General features: G+C 45.8%; 1 protein-coding gene and 1 pseudogene across 1 annotated transcript in view; both read right to left on the reverse strand.

The window, feature by feature from the left end:
• The window catches only part of EEFSEC (eukaryotic elongation factor, selenocysteine-tRNA specific), a 243,240-nt gene that overhangs the window by 118,332 nt on the left and 100,404 nt on the right, over window positions 1–24,504 (reverse strand). The window lies entirely within an intron of this gene.
• LOC141103967 (U2 spliceosomal RNA) lies at window positions 15,214–15,318 on the reverse strand (annotated as a pseudogene).

The following is a 24,504-nucleotide window of genomic DNA, read 5'->3' on the forward strand; positions in this document are numbered from 1 at the left end:
TCAGGGTGAGATGGATGGACTTGATGGATGGGTTCAATGGTTAGAATGGGTGGAGTGGGATGGGGTTGGTTGCGGTGGGATAGGGTTGGATGGGGGTTGGAGTCAGATGGGTGGTATAGGGTGGGTTGGTTGAAATGGGACAGGGTGGGATGGGGTAGGTTGGGGTTGGACAGGTGGGATTGGGTGGGGTGGATAAGGATGGTATAGTGATGGTTGGATGAGTGGAGTGGGATGGGGTTGGTTGCGATGGGATAGGGTGGGATGAGGTTGGTTGCGATAGGATAGGGTGGGATGGGGTTGGTTGGGAGTGGATAAGGGTGGGATAGTGTTGGTTGGATGGGTGGAGTGGGATAGGGTTGGTTGAAATGGGATAGGGTGGGATGGGGTAGGTTGGGGTTGGATAGGTGGGATTGGGTGAGGTGGAGAAGGATGGGATAGGGTTAGATGGGTGGAGTGGGCTGGGGTTGGTTGCAGTGGGATGGGGTGGGAGTCGAATGGGTGGTATCAGGTGGGGTGGGGTCGGATGGGTGGGATTGAATGGGGTAAATCAGGGTGAGATGGATGGACTTGACGGATGGGTTCAATGGTTAGAATGGGTGGAGTGGGATGGGGTTGGTTGCGGTGGGATGGAGGTTGGAGTTGGATGGGTGGAATAGGGTGGGTTGGAGTTGGAGTTGGGTGGGACTGGGTGTGTTGGAGCTGGAGTTGGGCGGGATTGGATGGGTGGGATTGGATGGGATTGGGTGGGTGAAAGTGCAAGTGAAACTACAGCAGAGAAGATGTACCATCATTCTCAGACCAGAATTTTTCAATATTTGAACTGAAAAATCTTCAGCTGCCAACAAATGCTTTGTTTTTTCACAGAATTGAATATCAAAACAATCAGATTAATGAACCATCTGACTAAAACCTGTATACTGCTGCTCACTGTTCTCCTTACTGGAGGCTCTGACATGAGAAAGCAAAGCCCTGCCTCTACCAAGATGGCCGTCTCCATACAGAGAGACAAGACATGTATTTACCTTTTGTTTTTTACTAATTGATTCTTTGGACACATGACATCTCAGTCCCACTTTTCTCCTGCAGCTCAGCCGGCTGAGGGGTGGAAAGACGCTTGTCAGCTCCTGCCGATATCACAGATCTACGAGAGGATCTCTCTCATCATGGAAACCCAACTCTGCTGGTAATATAGGGGTGAGTGACACCCTTTATCATCCTTGCCAGAGGTCGCTGGTACTTGCACTGTGAGGGGCAGGACAGGGGTGTAGCAGCTGTATTCTAACTGTGGCACTACAGGTATGCTGTCTATCAGAACGGTGTCCAGTATCCCCCATATCAGAAAAATAATGAAAACTGACCATGCTAGGATGGATCTGCTCATGTGCCTAGCATGATTAGTTACACAAAGGAAGAGATTGTTTCCGGAGGGGACTGGTAGGATCGCCAGGTGTTTTATGACTGTACAGATGCACCCAGACGATACTGAGACAAGGACTAAGGCTGTGCATACACTAATGGATTCTTCCATCTATATGGTGCTGATGGTCAAATCCTCGCCCTGGGCTATTGTATTCTCACAGGCGACGGTGCCGGCCGTTAGAATATCCAAACTACGGCTGCATCTGATTGGACGTAGCTGCTGTTCGGCCAACAATTTTCTGCAAAGCTCCGTTGATTTTGCAGTCGAAGGATGTCGAGCAGGAGGGGGCCAACAAGGCCACCCACAAAGTGAATTTCAGCAGGTTCATCAGGAACCAGAGGAAATTCGCAGTGTATGGCCAACCTAAAGTGGTACTTGCCCCCTCATCCCATGATTTTTCCCACTTACCTGTAGTGCTCCTCAAAGCATATACAGTACTCGCCTACTTCAGTTCAGTGATGTCACACTGTGATCTTCTGTTCAGGTGGCACACAGAGGGCCCCGTACCGTCATATTGGTCCTCTTTAACTAGCTGCCTTTTTTGGATGCAGTCAGCCAGCTCTGATGATGCGCCAGGCCTACCCCCTGGGTGCTCTGTGACCCGATGCTACAGCCTCTAGGGATATATGATGTAAATATCCTAAAAGGCTGCATGACCAAGTACACATCATTCTGGCCTAGGCTGGAATGGCGCAGGGGACGGGCTAAATTTTTTAAAAATTTTGCTCTATAGTGCGTACTTGCCTCTATCCAAAGAACCTAGTGTGATTTCTGTCTGCTGCCTCCTTCCTCTGCTATCTGCATCAGTCACTTCTGACAGTCTATGTTGACACCAGACAATCCTGGATGATGGTCCCGCCCCCTCCAGCACGCAGCAGGTGATTGACAGCCTCAGTAGTGCATGTCTCCTTATAAGGCTGTGTAGAGGGGGTGTGTCCCTTCCCCCCTCTCATATCTCAGATTACACTCAGCTCTATGGTGTACAGTGTGTGGCATCAGATCCCCTCCCCCTGTCTTCTAGAGCTACAAAAAAGGCTTTGATCTGCGTGTTTTAGAAGGTTTTAGGTGAGAGAGGGCTGCAGATAAACAGAAACAACTTAATGTAGGAGGATTTGTTTAATCTCTGTGTATCACCCGAGAGAGTTATGATTTAAGTCGTGTAGGCTGAAACGCGTCAACTGACTGCATTTGCGTACTGTACACTGTGGTTTCCTGAATGAAAGCAAGATTTTAGAGCAAAAGCGGTTGTGGGGATCATCTCTATGGACTATCACCTGAGGGTGTACAGGATTACAACCACTTTTTAGTGGAATGGACTCACTTTTGCAGCTTGCAGGGGGGAGCGGATACTCCACTTCCGGGAGACCGGGCCGCAGCAAATTACGTCAGCAGCTCGGCTCCTTCCCTTGCCGCCGGGCCAGTAGGAAAGCGCAGTGGTGCCTTGCGCATTCGCAGTAGGGACCCAGCATCAAGCCGTAATGCTACACTGCCGGGTTCCCTTACCGGCAACGGCGGCACCCGACAGCTGAAGGAAACATCAGCTGCGGTGCTGACATCGCTAGACTCCAGGACAGGTGCGTTTCCCATTATTAAAAGTCAGCAGCTGCACTATGTGTAGCTGATGGCTTTTAATCTTTGCAGGGGTGGGCGGACCTCCGCTTTAAGTTTTGCTTTAGGTGACTTAGGGGTTAAATAATGCTGAAAAAAATGTGGTAAAATGACGCATGCAGAAACAATTGTGCAAATGTTCAATTCACTAAGAATTGTGCGGTAAATTACTACTGCGATAAAGTTTCGATAATACGGTAATTATCGCATATTTTCCCAGCTGACAGCTGAATATAAAGAAAGAATTCCGGGAACCCCACGCCAAAATTAAAAAAAAAAAAAAAAAAAAAAAAAAACGGTGTGCCCCCCCCAACATACATACCAGATCCTTATCTGAGCATGCAGCCTGGCAGACCCCTACAACCACTGCCCAGGGTTGTGGGGAAGAGGCCCTTGTCCTCATCAACATGCCGCAAAGCACCCCCCCATGTTGAGGGCATATGGCCTAGTATGGTTCAAGAGGAAGGGGGGGGCCCGCTCGTCCTCTCCCTTTCTTGACCTTCCGTGCTGCGTGCTTGGATAAAGGTCTGGTATAGATTTTGGGGGCCTTTTTTTTTGGCGCGGGCTTCCCCTTAAAATCTGGAAGGCATTGGGGGGGGGGGCACAATGTTTTTTTTTAAATAATTTTTAATTGTTGGCATGTTTTCACTACATTCAGTGTCCGTTCGTAAGGACGCAGCAGCCGGCTTCCCGGCCTGCTCCCTAGCAACCAGCTATTTGGGGGGGGGGGGACCCCCACACTGTTTGACAAATATCACATGTGATACCTCCAGCTAAACCCTGGTAATAAATATTGCATTTTTTCACTCTCTGTTCCTTTTGTGAATTGGACTTAAGAGCTTACCGCATGTTTCTTTGACGGTATTTACCAGCACATTTTTCATTTTGCAGCCAGCATACCCCATAATCTTTTTTATTTTTTAAATTTTTTTTTTGTGAATTGGGATTTTTTTACCGCATGCAGTAATTTATGCAAATAAGTCAAGTGACAGTGTTATCACATGTGGTAAATGTTAGTGAATTGACCCCCATATGCCGCGTACACACAATCGGATTTTCCGAAGGATGTTGGCTCAAACTTGTCTTGCATACACACGGTCACACAAATCTTGTCGTAAATTCCAAACGTCAAGAACGCGGTGACGTACGACGGGACTATAAATAGTAAGTTCAATAGCCAGTGCGGCCCCTTCTGCTTGATTCCGAGCATGCGTGGACTTTTGTGCGTCAGACTTGTGTACACACGATCGGACTTTCCTTTGTTGTCGGAAAATTTGAGAACCTGCTCTCAAACATTTGCGTGCGGAAATTCCGCCAGCAAATGTTCGATGGAGCATGCACACAGTCGGACTTTCCGACAACAGGCTCACGTCGAACATTCCCCGTCGGAAATTCCGATCGTGTGTACGTGGCATAAGTCACTAACACATCAATCTTAGGGTTTGCTGCAAAGCACCAACATGAGAGCCAGGCAACTAGCATTTTCATAAGGAGAGGTGGCAATGGCAGCCTACATTATGGAAACCTCAAAGGAAGCACCTGATTGGTTGCTGTAAGCAATACAGATTGTTCTTCCTTCACACAGCATAAGCAATAAGCCCCCCGTGCATAAATAAGAATTCCTCTTCTAATACATCGATATGACCGAGAACGGAGGAAAGCGCGGTGGCGGCACAAATTACGGTTCAGTTTTATCATCCAGAACCCCTCTTAGCAGCCGGCGGTTTTCTCCGAGCCTGGCCCCCGCCGCAGTACTCCGTGATGGATCTGCCCCTTGGGTATGGAAAGCAGGTCTAAAAATATATTCATGTTTGCCTTGTGTCACGTACAGGAGTGCGAGCGGCGACCTATCTCAAATGGGAATCAGCCTGTGAGTCTACGCAGGCTGGGAGAGGTAATTCTTCCAATCGGCCAAATGAAATGGAGACATGTTAGATCAGCGATGCATGAATATTTACCCAGGCCCGGCTTAATGCACTCCAACCTGGGTTCAATTTTGCAAATTAAAATGAGCAGCGTGTGGATGGGGAGATTAAAGTGCAGCGTCCTACAGGCTGCTGGCTCGCTGGATGAGGTATTAAGTGATCTCGGGCTCCTGTTTGACGGGTTATTTTTGTTTTGCTATGGGGAGGAGGTCAAAAAGGACTTAAAAAAAAAAAAAAAAGGGCCATAGGTCAGGAGAAGGTCACGTCATACACTTTTGAGCACGGAGTTTACACTGCTCCTCGCCCATGGTAAATGTGACCCTTAAAGGAAAACTCCACTTTTGACCCCTTTCTTCCATAAACCCCATTCAACATAATCCACACTTAACTGGCTGTAAATGTCAGGTAAACCGCAACATCACAACTACGTTTTTATCATATGATGTTCAAAAGCATTAACATTATATGCAGGTCCCTGCCCCCGAGGAGCTTACCATCTAAGGCAGGGATATACAATTAGCGGACCTCCAGCTGTTGCAGAACTACAAGTCCCATGAGGCATAGCAAGACTCTGACAGCCACAAGCATGACACCCAGAGGCAGAGGCATGATGGGACCTGAAGTTTTGCAACAGCTGAAGGTCCGCTAACTGCATAGCTCCTAACTGTCCCTGATTTTGAGGGACTGTCCCTGATTTGGAGCAATGTCCCTTATTTGTCCCTCATTTGTCCCTCATTCGTCCCTCATTTTGGTCTGATCTATATAGTTGTATATAAAATGTACTTTTTATCTATCAAAAAGTGTTTTCAAGCGCCAAACCTTTCATCTGATTCCTAAATTGCTGCATTTGTAAATTCCAAAAGCCAAAATAAAGGAATATTAGTGGTAAAAAAAGCACTTGTGGGTTTAATCAATCTTTTTTTTTTTGTACAATTCTCCTTTAAGGGGGCGTGGCAAGGGGTGTGTCCTATGCCTGCATACTTTTGCTGATAGGTGTCCCTCATTCCCATCTCAAAAAGTTGGGAGGTGTGTAATTGCATATCCCTGATCTAAGGTCTGCATGTCACGTACATACATATTCTAGGGCCAATAAAGATCACTTTCAGAAAGCCTGGGGGGGGGTGCGGGGGTCGCATGGTTTTACCGCCCCCAGGTCACCAACCCTATCTGTAAAATAACAGCCAGACGGGGCTTTTTTTTACATGCCACAGCTGCAATGCTGTGCTTCGCAGCATTTTTAACTTGGGGTGCAGAGTTTGACAGGCTGCACTGCTTGTTAACTTGATTCTAAAGCCTCAAGGTTTTTTTTTTTACCCTAAAGTGGAAGTAAACTTCCATCTCTGACTTTCACCTGTAGGTAAGGTAGCTATATAATCATAGGTAGCTATATAGGCTTAGCTATAGTAGTGTAAATATCTCCTAAACGCGCGTCACTGTACATGCAGCCGGTGACATCACTGGCGCATGCGCTCTGAAGGAACGGCTACCCGGGCTGTTCCCTCAGAGCCCTGTGCCGTAAACTGCGGCTTATGCGTGCATGCGCGGGAGTGACGTCATCGTGGCTCCAGCCAGTCACACACCCGGAGTCCAGGAACCCGGAAGGAAGATGGGTAAATGGATGCGCCTGCAGCGGTGACAGAGCGGCGATAAGAGTGCTTTGTTTTAAGGCGGCGTTCCACCCAAAAGTGGAACTTCTGCTTATATGCTTTCCCCCCCCTCCAGTGTCACATTTGGCACCTATAAGGGGGGAGGGGGGACCCCGTTTATGACGGGTCCCCCTTCCCTACTTCCAGGAGACGGGCCGCGGCCCGATCTCCCGGAAGTTCAGCCCCCCCTCCTCCTTCCCTTCGGTACATTCAATGATCCTGACATAAGTTGTTTGAACGTATGTGCAAATTGTGTATCCTTTTAACATTCAATTGTGGAATGAATACAATTTCCTAATAACATCCACAACACTACCCTCAGCTACATCACCAACTCAACTCGAGATAATGCCCAAAATCATCCACTCCTCCCCAGACATCTAGCTCCCTCCTCTCTTCCCATGCTGGCCTTCAGGGCTTCTCCGGAACCTCTCCGATCCTCTGGAACTTCCTACACTAGTGTGTCTGGTTAGCTCCCATCCTGTCCACCTTTAGGCAATGCTTGAAAACTCAATTATTCGGGGAAGCCTACCCCACCTCCACCTAATAACTGTAGTTGGGTCACCTGCATCAGATCATCCCCTGCAGCTATTACCTTTTGTGCCATCTCCCCCTCCCTTTGGATCAATGGTCAAACAGGGGCCCGGGGGCCAGATGCAGCCCTTTACTTGCCTTAATCCAGCCTTCAGGGCACTATACCATCCACTGACACCAACAATATAGCATAATTAATGTCGCCTACACCAATAATGGGACACTATTTCTCCCACTGACACCATCAAAAGGGCACAAATTCTCCCACAGACACCATCAATGGAGCACAATTCCTTCTATTGACACCAACGATGGGGCACAATTCCTTCCATTGACACCAACGATGGGGCACAATTCCTTCCATTGACACCAACGATGGGGCACAATTCCTTCCATTGACACCAACGATGGGGCACAATTCCTTCCATTGACACCAACGATGGGGCACAATTCCTTCCATTGACACCAACGATGGGGCACAATTCCTTCCATTGACACCAACATTGGGCAACTATGCCTGCCACTGAAACCAATGGGGCTCTAGTCCTCCCACAGACACCAAAGATAGGGCATTGTTTACTCCCTCTAGATGCCAGGATATCTTCTACTCCCACTGGCTCCCCCCTAAAGTCTGAAGGACAGTAAACTGGCCCTTTCGTTAGAAAGTTTGGAGGCTCCTGTTTTAGATTGTAAGCTCCATGAGCAGGCCCTCCTATTCCTTCTGCATTGATATGTATTGTAATTGTACTGTCCCCCTTTATATTGTAAAGCGCAAACTGTTGGCACTATATAAATCCTGTTTAATAATAATAATACAAATTAACAATTTTTTTTCTTGAATGAACAAATTTCTCTCCTGCTCCTACAAATTTTCCTGTCACTGTGGTAAACAATGAACATCAAATTTGACCCTACTAATAAATAGAAAATTATACAAATGTTCTTAAATTGAGACATTTTGAACACAATTGTACTAGTGTGTGGCCAACTTTAAAGTGGTTGTAAACCCTCACATATACCCAATGAAGTGACTGACCTCGGGTGATACAGAGAGATGAAACAAATCCTCCTACACAAGTTGCATCCGTTTATCTGCAGTCTTCTTTTATCCACATCCGTTCAAAATGCTGACTTTTAAAGCTTGTCAGTTCAGAAAAAAAGGGGGCAGAGAGCTGAAATTACACTACAGTGGAACCTTGGATTATGAGCATAATCCGTTCCAGGAGAACGCTTGTAATCCAAAGCACTCGCATATCAAAGCGAGTTTCCCCATAGAAGTCAATGGAAACAAAGATAATTTATTTTGCATTGATTTCTATTGCATGGAATAACGCATGTGGGGCCGGAGAGCCTCGGAAATACTCGGGGACAGCTCGGCTGAACTCGAAAAGCCTCAGAAAAGCTCGAAAACACTTGGGAACTGAGTATTTCCGAGTATTTCTGAACGGCTCCGAACCGTTCCGAGTCTCCCCGGCGCCCCCGCACCTCTGGCTAAATGCGGTACTGCACACCCCATTAGCTTGAATTCTGCTCGTTTTGCGAGACAACACTCACAAACCGAGTCAGAATTTTTTTTAAAAAGTTGCTCGTCTTTCAAAACGCCTGTTAACTGCGTTACTCCTTAACCAAGTTTCCACTGTATATGGATCTCAGTGAGGAGAGTTCTGAGAGCTGATTGGAGGGAAGAGACACACCCCCTTCACACAGCACACTGTAACAGAGCTGAGGCTGTCAATCTGCTGGAGATCCCTCCCCTGTCACCATTTTTCTCTTGGTGTCAGGAAAAGTTGTTAGAAGTGATTAATTTGGATAGCAGAGGAAGGAGGCAGCAGACAAAAATGGCACTTGGTGCTCTGGATTGAGACAAGAGCACACTATAGAGGGATATGCTTTGTTCACATTGCATGTGAAGTTTTGAAGCACTTTAAAGCCTAGTACACACAATGAGATTATCTGACGAATGATCATCCGTTTTTTTTTTTTTTGCATGCTAGACTCCAAAACAAATAGGTTACTAAAGTACAAAAGTTCTTGCGCGACAGAATAAAAATTAAGAAGTGATGTAATTTATATTTTGTTTTTGGCCGAAAACTGTACTGATTAAACGAAAATCGTACGAGAAAATTTTTCGTGTTTGTAGATTCGGAAAATTTCGGACGAAAGCGGTGTACGAACGATCAGAGTATCGTACGATTGCCTCAAGAGTGATATTTTTTTGTACGATATTCTGATTGTGTGTACGGGGCTTTAACCCGCGTTCATTCCAATGCAGCACAAGAATGTGAGAAGTGAATTATTCAACTTCGCTCGTTTTTTCGGGGGAGCATTTGGGCACCCGATTTTGATGCTGGGTGGAGGGCTGAGCACCAATCAAGCTCTTACGGGCTCCAGGTGAGACCTATCATCTCTCTGCGCCGGGGGAGCGCCTCTCTCCATCTCCTCTGCATTTTCCTTTCAGCTTTTCCCAAAAATCCCAGATGTGCCGAGATTGATAAATAAAAAAAAAAAAAAAAAAAAAGAGAGAGAGACAGAGAGCTGAAAATCAGAACGGAGTGCCGGCTTTTGTTCTTGAGCATTGTAGCTGAACTAATTATTACTGTATGCCGTCTAATGAAATAGGGTTGTTGCAGATTAAAAAGGAAAGTATTAAAAGATGAGATGTGGGGGTCACCGTGAAGAGCCAGCCATGTACAAACTTCACTGTCTTCACTTAAAAGAAGCACTCCATTCAAACACAGAAAACCTTTTTTTTTGCTCGCTTAGATGATTTCCTTTCAAACCTCACGTCGTCATTTGTCATTACCTGAAGTCTGTTTTATACCGAAGTGTCACAATCTGAGTGATTGGGAGTGCTTTTCTGTAAGCTGCTGCGGGGGAGTGGGTAAGCTGCTGCGGGGGAGCGGGTGGCAAGTTGGAGAGCTCACGTGTGGGATGAATCTCACAAATGTAGACATCCCCAGGAAGGAACTTTCCACTTGTCCAAAATGTACGTTAGGGGGTCAGTGGTAAGGCTGACCCCAGCACTTAGGCTCGGTTCACACGGGGGCGACTTGTCAGGCGACCTAGCCGCCTGACAAGTCGCCTCCCGTTCTGTACAATGGAACCGTTCTAATCGGAGCGACGCAAGTCGCCCTGACTTAGAAGAAAGGTTCCTGTACTACTTTGGGGGCGACTTGCATAGACTTCTATACAGAAGTCGTCTTGCAAGTCGCCCCGGCAGTCGTGTGCAGGTCGCCTCGGTGAGGCAACCTGCAAGTCGTGCCGCGTCTAGTGTGAACCGGCACTTAGGCTTCATGTACACGGGACGTTTTTACAACCTCTCCTGAACGATTTAACTTGACAGATAGCAACCCACGTTCAAAATGTCCGTTTTGCCGCGTTTGCGTTTAGAAGTGTTTCTTATATATATATAATTATACTGTATATATTTTTCAAAATAGCCAAAAATGAAAAACGCCTGTAAACGAAACACGGCTAAACACGAGTTACCGCATTTAGCCGCGTTTAGAAGCATTTGGCGTTTGAAATGCCTATAAACTCAGCTTCTGAACGCATTTTTTTTTTGTGCGTTCCAAAATTTGGCTCTAAACTCAACTTCCTAGAAACGACTATAAACGACCCTGTGTACATGTACTGATAAGATAACAGAGGAGAGTTAAAAAAAACAAAAAAAAACTCCCAACCGCTCCTAAACGTCCGTTTACACGCAGCAGTGTACATGAGGCCTTAGCATTTCGTGAACGTTTATGTTTTTTTTTGCACCATACACATAGGACAACCCATTCTTTTAGCTGGGCTCCCCTACATGCAACAAAACGTGCCAAAAAAGCTCATGCACCTTTTTGGGCGCTAAGATTAGCACATTTGGACGCATGCAAAAACTAGGGTGGATTAAAAAAATAATAATAATAATTTTTTTTTTTTAATTTAAAATCTGATTTTTTTTTATTTTTATCAAATTTAATTTAATTAAATGATTTTGGAGTAAAAATCTATCTAAAGACAGTTTTCTATTTAAGATACATTAATAATTTAGATTATTCAGCATGAAATGGAGCTTGGTTCTGTAGCATGAGGCCGTATATTCTGCAATATTTACGTTTTTGGTAAACTCATTCAAGGAATCCAAGCTCTGCAAGCTGAGATAACATGCACTGCATTGATTTATTCACACAATTTCACAGTAACCATTAGATAAAGCAGAGTTCAGGAATATTCCTTTATCCCATTGTTTTGCAAATCTATGTACACTACAAACTGTATGATTGAACCAGTTCTGATATTGTGGTTTTAACCTGACAGTTTATTATTCTAAATAGGAAACCTTCATTTTGTTTGCAAATATTAAAGATTCTAACTATCAGCAAGAATAAGTCCTTACATTTAAAGAGCACCTGTCATTTCAGATCCATCATGGCAATGCCTGTTAGCGGGCATCCAATCACTTGCTGCCGCCACGTCCCTCACCTTGTTGTGTCACTGCCGCATCACCAGCCGTCCCATTAAAGTGAATGAGACTGTCGGTGAGTCACCAGCGGGTCAGAGGAGGAGCCACTACGGGACAGAGATGACAGTTGCTCTTTAAAAATTATGATTTAAATCAAGCCTTTTTACTAGTGATTCAAATGGACTTGCTTTAAATCAAATCCACCCTGGAAAAAACACAGCTCTGTTTGTCGCGTTTAGAGTGTCATTACCAATAAATGGCGCCGCAAGCACAACACGCGTTTTCTGCGCACTCACAGAGCGCTCAGGTGTAAACGCAGCCTAAGGAATTTGTAGAGCTGCAGGTTCTAAAAAAAATTGTTGTCGCCCTCTCCAAGCTTTGCAATACATAATACTTCCTGTAAATGAGTTCCATATGTGAGCACTGCCGATTGGCTGAAGTTTCCCTTTAAATTCTAGGCAAAGTGACAGGTGCTCTTATAAAAAGAACAAGCCCCCCCCCCTCCCTTTCCTCTTGTTACAGGGGATGTTGTGTTACAGTTACAGGGATGAGTGTTAGGGTTTCTGAAAGGAGTAGTGTTAGGGTTATAGGAAGGGTTGTGTCAGGGTTATAGGGTTGTGTTAGGGTAGAGTTACAGGGGTTGTTGTGTTACGGTTACAGGGATGAGTGTTGAGGTTTCTAAAAGGGGTAGTGTTAGGGTTATAGGAAGGGTTGTGTCAGGGTTATAGGGTTGTGTTAGGGTAGAGTTATAGGGGATGTTGTGTTGAGGTTTCAAGAAGAGTAAGTGTTATGGTTAGTGTTAGGGTTATAGGGTTGTGTTAGGGTAGAGTTACAGGGGATGTTGTGTTAAGGTTACAGGGATGAGTGTTGGGGTTTCTGAAAGGGGTAGTGTTAGGGTTATAAGGAGGGTTGCGTTAGGGTTGTGTTAGGGTAGAGTTACAGGGGATGTTGTGTTATGGTTACAGAGATGAGTGTTGGGGTTTCTGAAAGGGGTAGTGTTAGGGTTGTGTTAGTGTTATAGGGTTGTGTTAGGGTTAGGGTTGTGTTAGGGTAGCGTTACAGGGGATGTTGTGTTATGGTTACAGAGATGAGTGCTGAGGTTTCAGGAAGGGTAAGTGTTATGGGTAGTGTTAGGGTTATAGGGAGGGTTGTGTTAGGGTAGAGTTACAGGGATAGTTGTGTTACGGTTACAGGGATGAGTGTTGGGGTTTCTGAAAGGGGTAGTGTTATGGGTAGTGTTAGGGTTGTGTTAGTGTGTTAGGGTTGTGTTAGGGTAGAGTTACAGGGGATGTTGTGTTATGGTTACAGAGATGAGTGCTGAGGTTTCAGGAAGGGTAAGTGTTATGGGTAGTGTTAGGGTTATAGGGAGGGTTGTGTTAGGGTAGAGTTACAGGGATAGTTGTGTTATGATTACAGGGATGAGTGTTGAGGTTTCAGGAAGGGTTACAAGAGATGTTGTGTTAGGGTTACAGGGAGGGTTAAAATGAGCAGAGAGCTCGAGGTAGGGCACTCCTTCTTGCACTGGGAGCTCTGGACTAAACAGGACCAGCACTGATCTCCCAGAAAGCCAATGTATCACTGGCAATGGCGGTGGAAATTCAGCTTTACTAACGTTGCTAGAACCCCTGTGAGATAAATGCTGATGCCAAACAAAACACCTTCACAATAAAAGGTAAAATATGAACTCATATTTTGTTCTTCATACTTCGCTGAACCATCATTAAAAGAATATCAGCAGCCCAACTCTACTTTATAAACATCGGAGTCCGGTGTGATTTATGTAGAAAGAAGATCCTGAGAAGATCCTGCCTTCAGAAAGGCATCCTGCCGGCACTTCTACTGCTGTGTGATGGACGGCTCGGCCGGGAAACTTTCTGATGAGATTGTGATTGCTCATCCCGGCATGTGATTGGAGGATTGGAGGATGCATACCCAGAGGGATGCCCAGGATGCTTCTATAGATATCACTATTGTTTGGGAACCTCGGTAGACATCCTTATCACACAGAAAATAAGACTGGATGGGACATTTAAGGTTTCCAGCAAACTTGCTTGGTACACTAAAAGCTGTCAGGATGGAATTTGAGAAAACAAGACGTTCCTGACAGAAAACCATTGATCTTCTAACTTCCTGTTATGGGCTGACAACTCTGCATCTGCTGCACTGAAACCAGTAGTGTTGTCAGCCCTGGCTCAATTCTCCCTTGCTGGACTACAAAACTATGCATCATCACCACCTTCCCTTCTCCTCATAACCATAAAGCCCACTTGTTTACAGCAATGCTCAGTGCAGGGGAAGGAATGAAGAGAATGTAACAAGGGGGACTTTCGGAGATGTGGAGAGGGGGAGGTGATCTGTAGTCTGGGAGATGAGGAGAGGCGATCTGTATTGCTGGAGGGATTATGTAAGTAAAGAGAGGGCAAAGCGATCTGTAGTCTAGGAGGAGGTTATAAAAATGAAGAGAGGGCAAACCGATCTGTAGTCTAGGAGGGCCTATGGAGATAAAGAGAGGGCAAAGCGATCTGTAGTCTAGGAGAGGTTTTTTTTTTTTTTTTTTTTTGAAAGCCTATGGCGTGCAAAACACACCCAAAAACTTCACCCAGTGCATAAAAAATGTGCACACACATAAAGAGTGCTCACAAAAAAGTGCCACAGGTACACAGATGTGCCAATTCCCTGATCCCCCGGGGCGTTAGGCTCTGGACGGGGACAAAGGTACTTACAATGGTCTATCTGGCCGAAACCAGACAGACCCCGTTCTCTGGAGGGCCTGCCGAGACAGGACCCACCCAAGTATTAGGTGGGGCTCCCCCGAAGGGAGACCCCGTGAGAGAGGGCGAACTAAGCCAAAAGGCCATGTCCACCCCTTCCCAAGACTTTCAGGGCTGGCCCGAGGACCCACATCCTTACTCATCAAACGTGCAAAACGTGTAAAGACAAAACGTGACAAACATAGGTTTCAAAATAAATAAAAAGTGGGGGAAGGGATAGTGGAGAGGAGAGTGAAAAGAAGTGGCCATTGTCTAACACAATGACCAGGCCCTCCGGCCAGGAATAAAAAATTCCTCTGGTCCTAGCCAAAAGGCCGGCCCAAGAGGCAGGTGCAAAAAAAGCTGTGTTATGGTGCAGTGACCGTGGTGCCCAAAATCAAAGTGACTGCCACTCACAGTGATCTTATGGCACCCCTGGACTGCCACTCCAGGGGCACTACTCCATAGGCTTTCAAGACCTACCCTGGCCCACAGCCTAGACCACGGCAGCCCCCACCGCAGACAGAAAAGGCATGAGGTTCAGGAAGCTTGGTGAGAGCCCTTGCCCCGTAGGCTCCACCATCACTCCCATCACCCCTTCCAGTTTCACATTCAGGTAAATGGATACTAGCCACTCTCCCCCTCCAGCAAAAGGGGAGTAAGCGTTCTCCTACCCAAATAACTGTCAGCAGCTAGAGCTACCACAATCCAGGCCAGAAGGCCCAGGGACCCGACCCTCCGGCCAGACCAAAATGCAGCACCCATCCCTACCAGGAGCACCCTTCCAGACGGCTCAGACTCAACCACTGGCCGGTCCCCAGTATACTGTCAGCAACACGGCGTAGTCCCTGCTGAGTATCGCCTTTCCAGGTACTATGACACCATTGGATTTGCTGGCCCTCCCCAACGAGAGTGACACAGCGCCTCCTCTGGAAACTGATAAGAACAGATACTACACTTGATCTTAGCCAAAAGGCCGAGAAGCGAGTAGTCTAGGAGAGGTTATGGAGATAAAGAGAGGGCAGAGTGATCTGTAGTCTAGGAGGGGCTATGGAGATAAAGAGAGGACAAAGCGATCTGTAGTCTAGGAGGGGCTATGGAGATAAAGAGAGGACAAAGCGATCTGTAGTCTAGGAGGGGTTATGGAAATGAGGAGAGGGCAAAGCGATCTGTAGTCTAGGAGGGGTTATGGAAATTAGGAGAGGGCAAAGCGATGTGTAGTGCTGGAGGGGTTATGGAAATAAGGAGAGGGCAAAGCGATCTGTAGTCTAGGAGGGCTATGTAGATAAGGAGAAGGAAAGATGTCCTGTAGTCCAGGAGGTGTTATGGAGATGAGAAGGGAGGTGTCTTGTACTTTAGGAGGGAACATGGAAATGGAGAGGGGAAATTTCCTTAGTCTAGCAAAAAAAAAAAAAAAAAAAAAAAAAAACCCCTCCCCCTTATCTCCAACATCTCCCCCCTTTCTCATTTTCCTAACCCCACCTGGACTGCACAGCATGTCTCCCTCTTCTCATCTACATAACTCTTTGTTTGGAGATAAGGAAAGAAGTAGGGGTTCTGTAGTCATGAAGGGGTTATGGAGATAAGAAGGGTAGGTATTCTATAGTCCAAGGGGTTATGGAGATGAGAAAGGGAAGTGTCCTGTAGTTTAGGAGGGAGTGTGCCAATTGCCAATTGAATTCCCTTCTCCTCATCTCTATAACACCTCCTGGATTGCAAAGCATCTCTACTCCGCATTAAAATGACTCTTGGTTTACATTCTCAGCACGGTCTTCCCTCTACTAAGAATTAAGCTGGCCATACACTGGTAGATTTTTGAATGAACATTTGTAAGAAAAATCTCATCAGTGCATTCGGTAATGAACGTCGTATGAAAGCATTTCGAAATTAACTAGCGATAATCAAATGTAAAGTCCAACAGGCTGGTTGTACCCATGTTGATTGATGGCACATTCAGCCTGCCCATACACGATTCGAATCTTCCTGGTGAACCGGCCAAGATTCGAACCGTCTATGGCTGGCTTTAGAAACTTCCTGTTTAGTAAAATTCTCCATCCTGCTCCTTCGAAGTTTCTCATCCCTATGGTCCGAAACAAATGTCGGTTCGATCCCACTAACCATTACAAAATAAAAAAAAAAACATTTTGCAAACTAAAATTTATGAAGGAAATTCTACTAACGGACGGCCAGCTAAACTTCTTGCCGCCCGCATAACGCATATGGGCAGCAGAAAAGTGGGTGGCAGTTAACAACCACACACCGCACATATGTGTATCCATGAAAGGCAGAGCTTTCAGTGCTTACTCTGCGCTCCCAGCACACTGACAGAGCTGTCAAATACAGCTCTTGGTCTCTGATAAGGATTGGTAGCTGGAGGGGATGGACTCCCAATCATGTGTTCACTGTGACATCCAAACAAAGGGGTCATGTGATTGGCCGATTCTTCCCACCCCCTCAGCATAAAGACAATGTTAAAAGGACACCACGGCGGGAATGGTTGACTTTTGTAGGGCTGACAACACTGGTTGGGATTTCGGCGCAACAGAGGTAGTGTTGTCACCTCACTACAGGAAGTTAGAAGCTCACTGGATTTCCGGCATTTTTTTTGTACTTGCAGATTTTTCATCAAACATTCCCCTCTCATTGATCAATGTACATTGCAGGAACTTTAACAAACTTTGCTGCAGATTCCGACCTTTTGTTATTCTTAAAGAATAGCTATTTGTCTGTGTCCGTGTGGAAACTGAATGTGAAGGGGGGGGGTTATAATTATCAATCTGCTGCTGCACCTGCAGGACTCTAATGAGGAAAGTAGCAGGGTCTGTATCCCTTTAGAATTGATTTCCCTTTGGGAGTATCTTACCAAAGGTGACATTTTTATGCCCAAAATCTGACTCATATCTTAGTGCAGACTTCTGGGAAAGTCAATAGGATAATCACCCAAGAAAATTACAACGGCTGCAGGTTGAAAAGGAAAGGTAATTTTTAATAATATTCAATGACAATATGACTTGTGTTGTAATTGTATATAATATACTGCGATGTGCTATATATATATATATATATATATATATATATATATATATATATATATATATATATATACACATACATACACACACACACACATATATATATATATATATTATATATATATATATATATATATATATATATATATATATATATATATATATATATGATATACCCTGTTGTCTCATAGGACGAAACACGTCGGGCGAGCTACAGCAATGACATCATCACGGCCACAAAGACGTTGATTGTGGCAGACTTGAGACGCTGTTTTAAACTTTTTATCTGTGAGAAGCGGCCTTATTTTATCAAAGCGAGTTCTTCTTGTTGCGATATTATGCATTGATATTTTCTGGTCGGCTTGGTTTATGGTCGAGTGCCGTTGGGATGAGCAGTGTGTACTTTCCGATATGCTAGGAAGTCACCATCCATCCATTTTGTGTTTCTCCCTAAAAGCGTGGTCAGCCCTCTTTTAGTTTGAGGTCTGAGAATCTGGTAAGCAGTTTCTGAGTGTTGGTGTTCACATGTGGTGGAGTCTGCTTATCTATGGGATTATGTGGGCTGCTTTATCCACACACTATTTTCTTTGGTTATGGACTTTGCACATAGCACTTTATATATACATGGGACTTATAATATACACTCTATTGCATTATTGAGACGCCTGCCTTTACATGCACATGAACTTTAATGGCATCCCAGTCTTAGTCCGTAGGGTTCAGTATTGAGTTGGCCCACCCTTTGCAGCTATAACAGCTTCATCTCTTCTGGGAAGGCTGTCCACAAGGTTTAGGAGTGTGTTTATGGGAATGTTTGACCATTCTTCCAGAAGCGCATTTGTGAGGTCAGGCACTGATGTTGGAGGAGAAGGCCTGGCTCGCAGTCTCCGCTCAATTTCATCCCAAAGGTGTTCTATTGGGTTGAGGTAAGGACTCTGTGAAGGCCAATCAAGTTCCTCCACCCCAAACTCACTCAGCCATGTCTTTATGGACCCTGCTTTGTGCACTGGTCCAAATTATTTGGTGGAGGGGGGATTATGGTTTGGGGCTGTTTTTCCGGGTTGGGATTCGCCCCTTAGTTCCAGTGAAGGGAACTCTTAAGGTGTCAGCATACCAAGACATTTTGGACAATTTCATGCTCCCAACATTGTGGGAACAGTTTGGGGATGGCCCCTTCCTGTTCCATGACTGCATGCCAGGTCCATAAAGACATGGATGAGTAAGTTTCGGGTGGAGGAACTTTGACTGGCCTGCACAGAGTCCCGACCTCAACCTGATAGAACACCTTTGGGATGAATTAGAGCGGAGACTGGGAGCCAGGCCTGCTCATCCAACATCAGTGCCTGACCTCACAAATGCGCTTCTGGAGGAATGGTCAAACCTTCCCATAGACACACTCCTAAACCTTGTGGACGGCCTTCCCAGAAGAGTTGAAGCTGTTATAGCTGCAAAGGGTGGGCCAACTCAATAATGAACCCTACGGACTAAGACTGGGATGCCATTAAAGTTCATGTGCGTGTAAAGGCAGGTGTCCCAATACTTTGGGCTATGTAGTGTATCTGTATGAATTTTGTGATGCCCTTCATTGAAATTTTTGGGGGATTTTTATGAACCTTCATGAATTTGATGAATGTATGCACTCTTTATTTATTGTTATGCAGATGGACTTTTTCTATTTTTGGTAGCGCATAGCAATTGAGATAACAATTACGCTGTTTTTTTTTTTTTTATTTGCTTTTTTATGTCTTTCCCCCAACAAAAGTGGAGTTACCCTTTAAGCAGAAAGTCTCTTAGAAATAAAAGATAATAAATATTGTGAAATAACCACTATGGTTTTGCAGGCATGGAGGTGAATGGGGTTAAAAAAGGAAAAAAAAAAAATAGAAATCCAGAGTTGCAGTAACGTTGTAACGGCACGCAGATAATCGCTTCCATACCCTTCCAATAAACACATCATTTTACCTTGTTATTGTCTTCTGTTGCTGAAATTTTATGAACTAACATGCAGTGACCTTGCACTTAACACCTTATTAAGGCTGGGAGGTCCCGGGGTGATCACAGCGCCGGGGATTAACCTGATTAAAGGGAGCTCTGGTGGAGTGGGGGTCTTGGCCGGGCTTCAGCTGTCTAGTAAAAAGCCTCTCCAGCTCCTTTTATGCGGACACACGGCTCCTTTATTGTGTTTGCAAAACAGAGAAACACACGGTTTGTTCCTGGTGGCGATGAAGAATTTCCTAACGGTGTCACGAACTGAAGATGCGCCAAGCCGGTGGCGGGGGGAAGCAGGAACCGCTCTCTGAGCGAGGGGGATAATCCGACGCTCGCAGCCACTGGCAGAGCAAAGATGTAATGGAGCGTTCCCTTAAAGGAAGACTCTGGAAAGCGCCAACCGCATTTACAAAGCCCATGTATTATCCCCTACTGTAAAGACAACCATTTACCATACCCTTTCATTAATATTATATCCGACTGTCAGGTACATATGCAAGAATTCCAAAGAGCTATTATGCTGGTAAACACCTACACTTCAACACTGCTTTAACTGCATTGTGGTGCAATTCATTTTCAATGGCAATACACCTGTGTTGCCGCGATAACTGCATTGTGGTGCAATTGATTTTCAATGTCAATGCACCTGTATTGTTGCATTAACTGCATTGTGGTGCAATTCATTCTCAATGGAACTACCCCCTTGTTGCTGAGCTAACTGCATTGTGGTGCAATTGATTTTCAATGGCAATACACCTTGTATTGCTGCGCTAACTGCATTGTGGTGCAATTGATTTTCAATGGCAATACACCTTGTATTGTTGCATTAACTGCATTGTGGTGCTATTCATTTTCGGTGGCAATGCACTTGTGTTGCTGCATTAACTGCATTGTGGTGCAATTGATTTTCAATGGCAATACACCTTGTGTTGCCACGCTAACTGCATTGTGGTGTAATTGATTTTCAATGGCAATGCACCTGTATTGTTGCATTAACTGCATTGTGGTGCAATTCATTCTCAATGGAACTACCCCTTTGTTGCTGCACTAACTGCATTGTGGTGAAATTGATTTTCAATGGCAATACACCTTGTGCTGCTGCGTTAACTGCTTTGAGGTGCAATTCACCTGTATTGCTGCTTTAAAGATTGTCCCTTTGCCCAATCAGAGCAAAGTAACAGGTTCTTTTGAAAGGGCCAAACACCCCCCCCCCCCCCACCAAGACCGACTTTGGCCACTCTTCCCCACCATTCCATTCATGGGAGCCCTTGATACTTTGTAACTCTGAGTATGGGGGAGCATGTGACCTTCCACCATCAAGCTGGCCATACGTGGGTCAGTTTTTTCTTTTAATCAACATTCGATGTGGATGAGGGAATCCTCCCCGCTGTGTTATTGTTTTCTACCAGCAGGGAGACTTCCCCGCCGTCAGAATACACAGATCAATGCTGCATCCTATTGCCTGCAGCGCTGATCGAGAGAGAACATACCGCCCGGGGTGGTTCAACAGAAGTCAGTCAGTAGTACTGTTCCACCACAGTGGCCTGACGAGGCGGCACTGATAAGCTCAGATAGGGGGCACCAATAAGCAGCACTGATAGGTGACTGATGGACACTGGATTGGCAGCATTGTTGAGCACTGATGGGACTCCACTGATAATCAGTGCCCTCATTATCAGTGTCGATGTCCCTTTAACACAAGCTGGTTATCGGCTCTCTTCTTCTCTCCTCACTCTGTCAGTGTGAGGAAAGGAAAGCTGATAACTGGCTTGTGTTGACATCCATGATCAGCTGTCATTGGACACAGCTGATCATGTGGTAACGGGCCGCTGTGATTGGCCCCAGTCTATGATCAGAAAGCGCGCCGTCCGCGCGCCATAGAGGGCACGTGGGATGTGCGATCATGGGAGGACGTCAATAGATGCCCTCCCGGCAAAGTAAGCCCGTGCTGTAGCTGTCATTCGGGTACAGCACGGGCGAGAAGGGGTTAAATTCATGATATTAAAGCGGAGTTCCACTCATAAAATACATTTTGCATTATTCAGCTGCATTAAATACAATTAACAACATTTGGAAAAAAATATTTTTTTTTTTACTAACCTTTTCAGGTCTGTTGCTAGAGGGTCCCTCATAATCTGCCTCTTCCTCTCCACGGCGCCTGACGTCATTTCCCTCGGCGCCCGTGCTCGCTAGTGCTCCTGGGAGATGTCTGCCATCATTTCCCAGGAGTCACTGGGCAGCGCAGAGGGCTTCGTTGCCATCACAACGGGGGGTTGGCGGGCACTTCCGATGAGACGCCCGTTGTGATGGCGACGTCAAAAGTGAACGGCGCTGCGCCGTACATACCGCGCATGCGCGAGAACGGGCGGTGCATGCTGGTCGCTCAGCTGCACCAGAGCCCGGAAGCTAGTGCTTGTGGGCTTCACATGCCCACAAGCAAGATGGTAATAGACAAGAACAATGAATATAAGAGATCTTTCTCAATTAAATCGGCAATCGAGCACCGTTTAAACAGAGATACGTGAGTGCTAAGAACAACTTGATAAATATTAAGATATTCATCCTAACTTTTTTTTTCATAGTTGGAACTCCGCTTTAAGAAAAAGGTGGAACATAATACTTTTATAAAAAAAAATATTTTTTTTTAAAAAACCATCAATTTCGGTTTCGGCCAAGTGCATCCTGAAATTTGGGTTTGGGAGCTGAAATTTTGATTTTGGTGCACCACTAGTAATAACTCTTCCTCACGCTATCCAAAACTAAAAAAAAAACGAAAAAACTTCTTTTTGGCTGGAGTTGTACTTTTCATGTAAAACGTTCCCGTTGCGGCCCGGTGTTCGCTCTGCAGATCAGAGATGACAGGGGACGGGTACACGTCTCGCACGCAGTGTAATAAACGCACAAAGCCCAGCAAGGCATGCACAACTCTGTAATGCATGACAAGCCTTGTACGGGATCCCCTCCTCCGCCTTTCTCCACTCATCCAGGTCTTAATGAATCCCTGGCCTTGGTGAAATATATCACATCTACGCGGGCATCGGTGCCTGTCCAACAATACGCTGGCGCAGGAACAGAGCCGGGCGCCCCCCCGCCGGGGTACAACGCGTCTCTCAACTGTTCCTTATTAACTGGGACTGTCTATTCTGCTATATGTCAGCCTGTGCCCTCGTCTCGTGCCGGAGCAAAGGGAAACAAAATATTCCCAAACCAGGGGGGGGGGGCTCTCTGGTTACTGGGCGAGCTGCTGGGACAGCGACAAGTTTAATCGTTGGCCAAAAGACACAACGTGACAGAAAGTCTCCCGAGGGTAACAAAGTCAGGAGAACGTTGGGCTTAAAGCGGAACTCCAAGTGAACAGATAAACACATATAGGACAGGTGCTTTAACCACTTCAATACCAGACACTTTCCCCCCTTCCTGCCCAGCCAATTTTCAGCTTTCAGCGCTGTCGCTGTTTTAAATGACAAATGCGGCGTCATGCGACGCTGTACCCAAACTACATTTTTATCATTTTCTTCCCACAAATAGAGTTTTCTTTTGGTGGTATTTGATCACCTCTGGGGTTTTTATTTTTTGCTAAACAATTAAAAAAAAAAAAGACCGAAAACTTTAAAAAAATAAAATTTGTTTCTGTTAAAAATGTTTGTAAATAAGTAAGTTTTCTCTTTCATTGATGGGCACTAATAAGGCGATACTGATGGGCAATGATGAGGTGGCACTGATATGCAGCACTGATAGGCACTCATAGGCAGCACTGATGGGTACTTATAGGTGGCACTGATAGGCAAAGATGGGCACTGATGGACATTGACAGATGGCACTGGTTGGCATCACTGCTATGGAGGCACTGGAAGGTATTGCTGATGGGCAATAATTGGCATATGTGGGCACACATGGCATCCCTGGTGGCCATGGGTGGCATACCTGGTGGTCATCAGTGGTGGCATTCCTGGTGGTCCTGGGTTGGCATCCTCGGGGGGGGCTGCACTGATAATCAATCGGCGCAGACCCCCCCAGGCGAGCAGCCGACCGGCTCTCCTCTACTCACGTCTGTCAGACGCGAGTGAGGAAAAGCCGATACGCTGCTCTTCCTGTTTACATCGTGATCAGCCGTGATTGGACACAGACGGCAATATAGGTAAAGGCGGAGACTCTTTACCTAGATCAGAGTTGCGGTGTGTCAGACGTCATATGACGTCCGGTCAGGATAACAGATCCACTTTCCTGGCGTCATATTGCTATATGGGGAGCGGGAAGTGGTAAAATGCCAATATATCTGTATATGTGTCCATCCAATCCTGAGATTTACACAGCTCTGTCACACAGCACAGCCCTGCCTGGCCGGGCAGGAGACTGGATTTTTTTTTTTTCCATTTGGTGCATTAAGCCTGGGTTCACACTGATGCGGTGCGGGACACCGCATGTAATTCGCACAGAAATCGCAGCACATTCCTGTGTTTGAATTACATGCCGTGCCTCTGGGGTGGCCGTGGATTTGTATGGCTCAAATCGCACCGCATTCGCACCAAACTCATGCAGGGCCCTTTTTTTGTCCACACCCATGCAATCCGATTCTGCAAATCACAGTGCATTTTGCAAACTAATTTCAGGGTGTCGTTTACATACACTCCGCAATCGGTTCGCATGGACAGGTTGCGATTTTTATGCGGTGCGAAATTTGCTGTGAATTTGCACCGCATCTAGTGTGAACTGAGGCTTAAAGATGGACGCCAGGACGAGCAAATATTGTCTAAATACATTCATGTGTATTCTTCCTTGAATCTTGGTGAGCTTTGTGTATTTCTGTGCAGTAATCCTGTGTGAGACTTCCTGTAATAAAGACCGCTCACTGCTGCTCTCTCTCCTTGTGTAGGGTGACTGGTCTAGTCTCCGCCCCCTCCTGTAGTTTTCTGTAGTGGGTGGGGCCTGCTGGGTTTATCCTACTGCTCTGCTCTCTGTACAGGCTATGTACAGCACAGTGATGATGTCACTGCTCATTTAACAAGGTAATATCTGGGTTTGCAAAGGCATTTGTGAATTTATAGTGTTTGTGGATAGTGTGGAATATATTTAAAATTAAGTTTTTCATGCTCAGAGTTCACCTTTAACCACTTCAGCCCTGGAAGGATTTGCCCCCTTAGGGACCAGGCCAT

This window comes from Aquarana catesbeiana, linkage group LG07 (assembly GCF_042186555.1).
Source record: "Aquarana catesbeiana isolate 2022-GZ linkage group LG07, ASM4218655v1, whole genome shotgun sequence".
Lineage (NCBI taxonomy): Eukaryota > Metazoa > Chordata > Amphibia > Anura > Ranidae > Aquarana > Aquarana catesbeiana.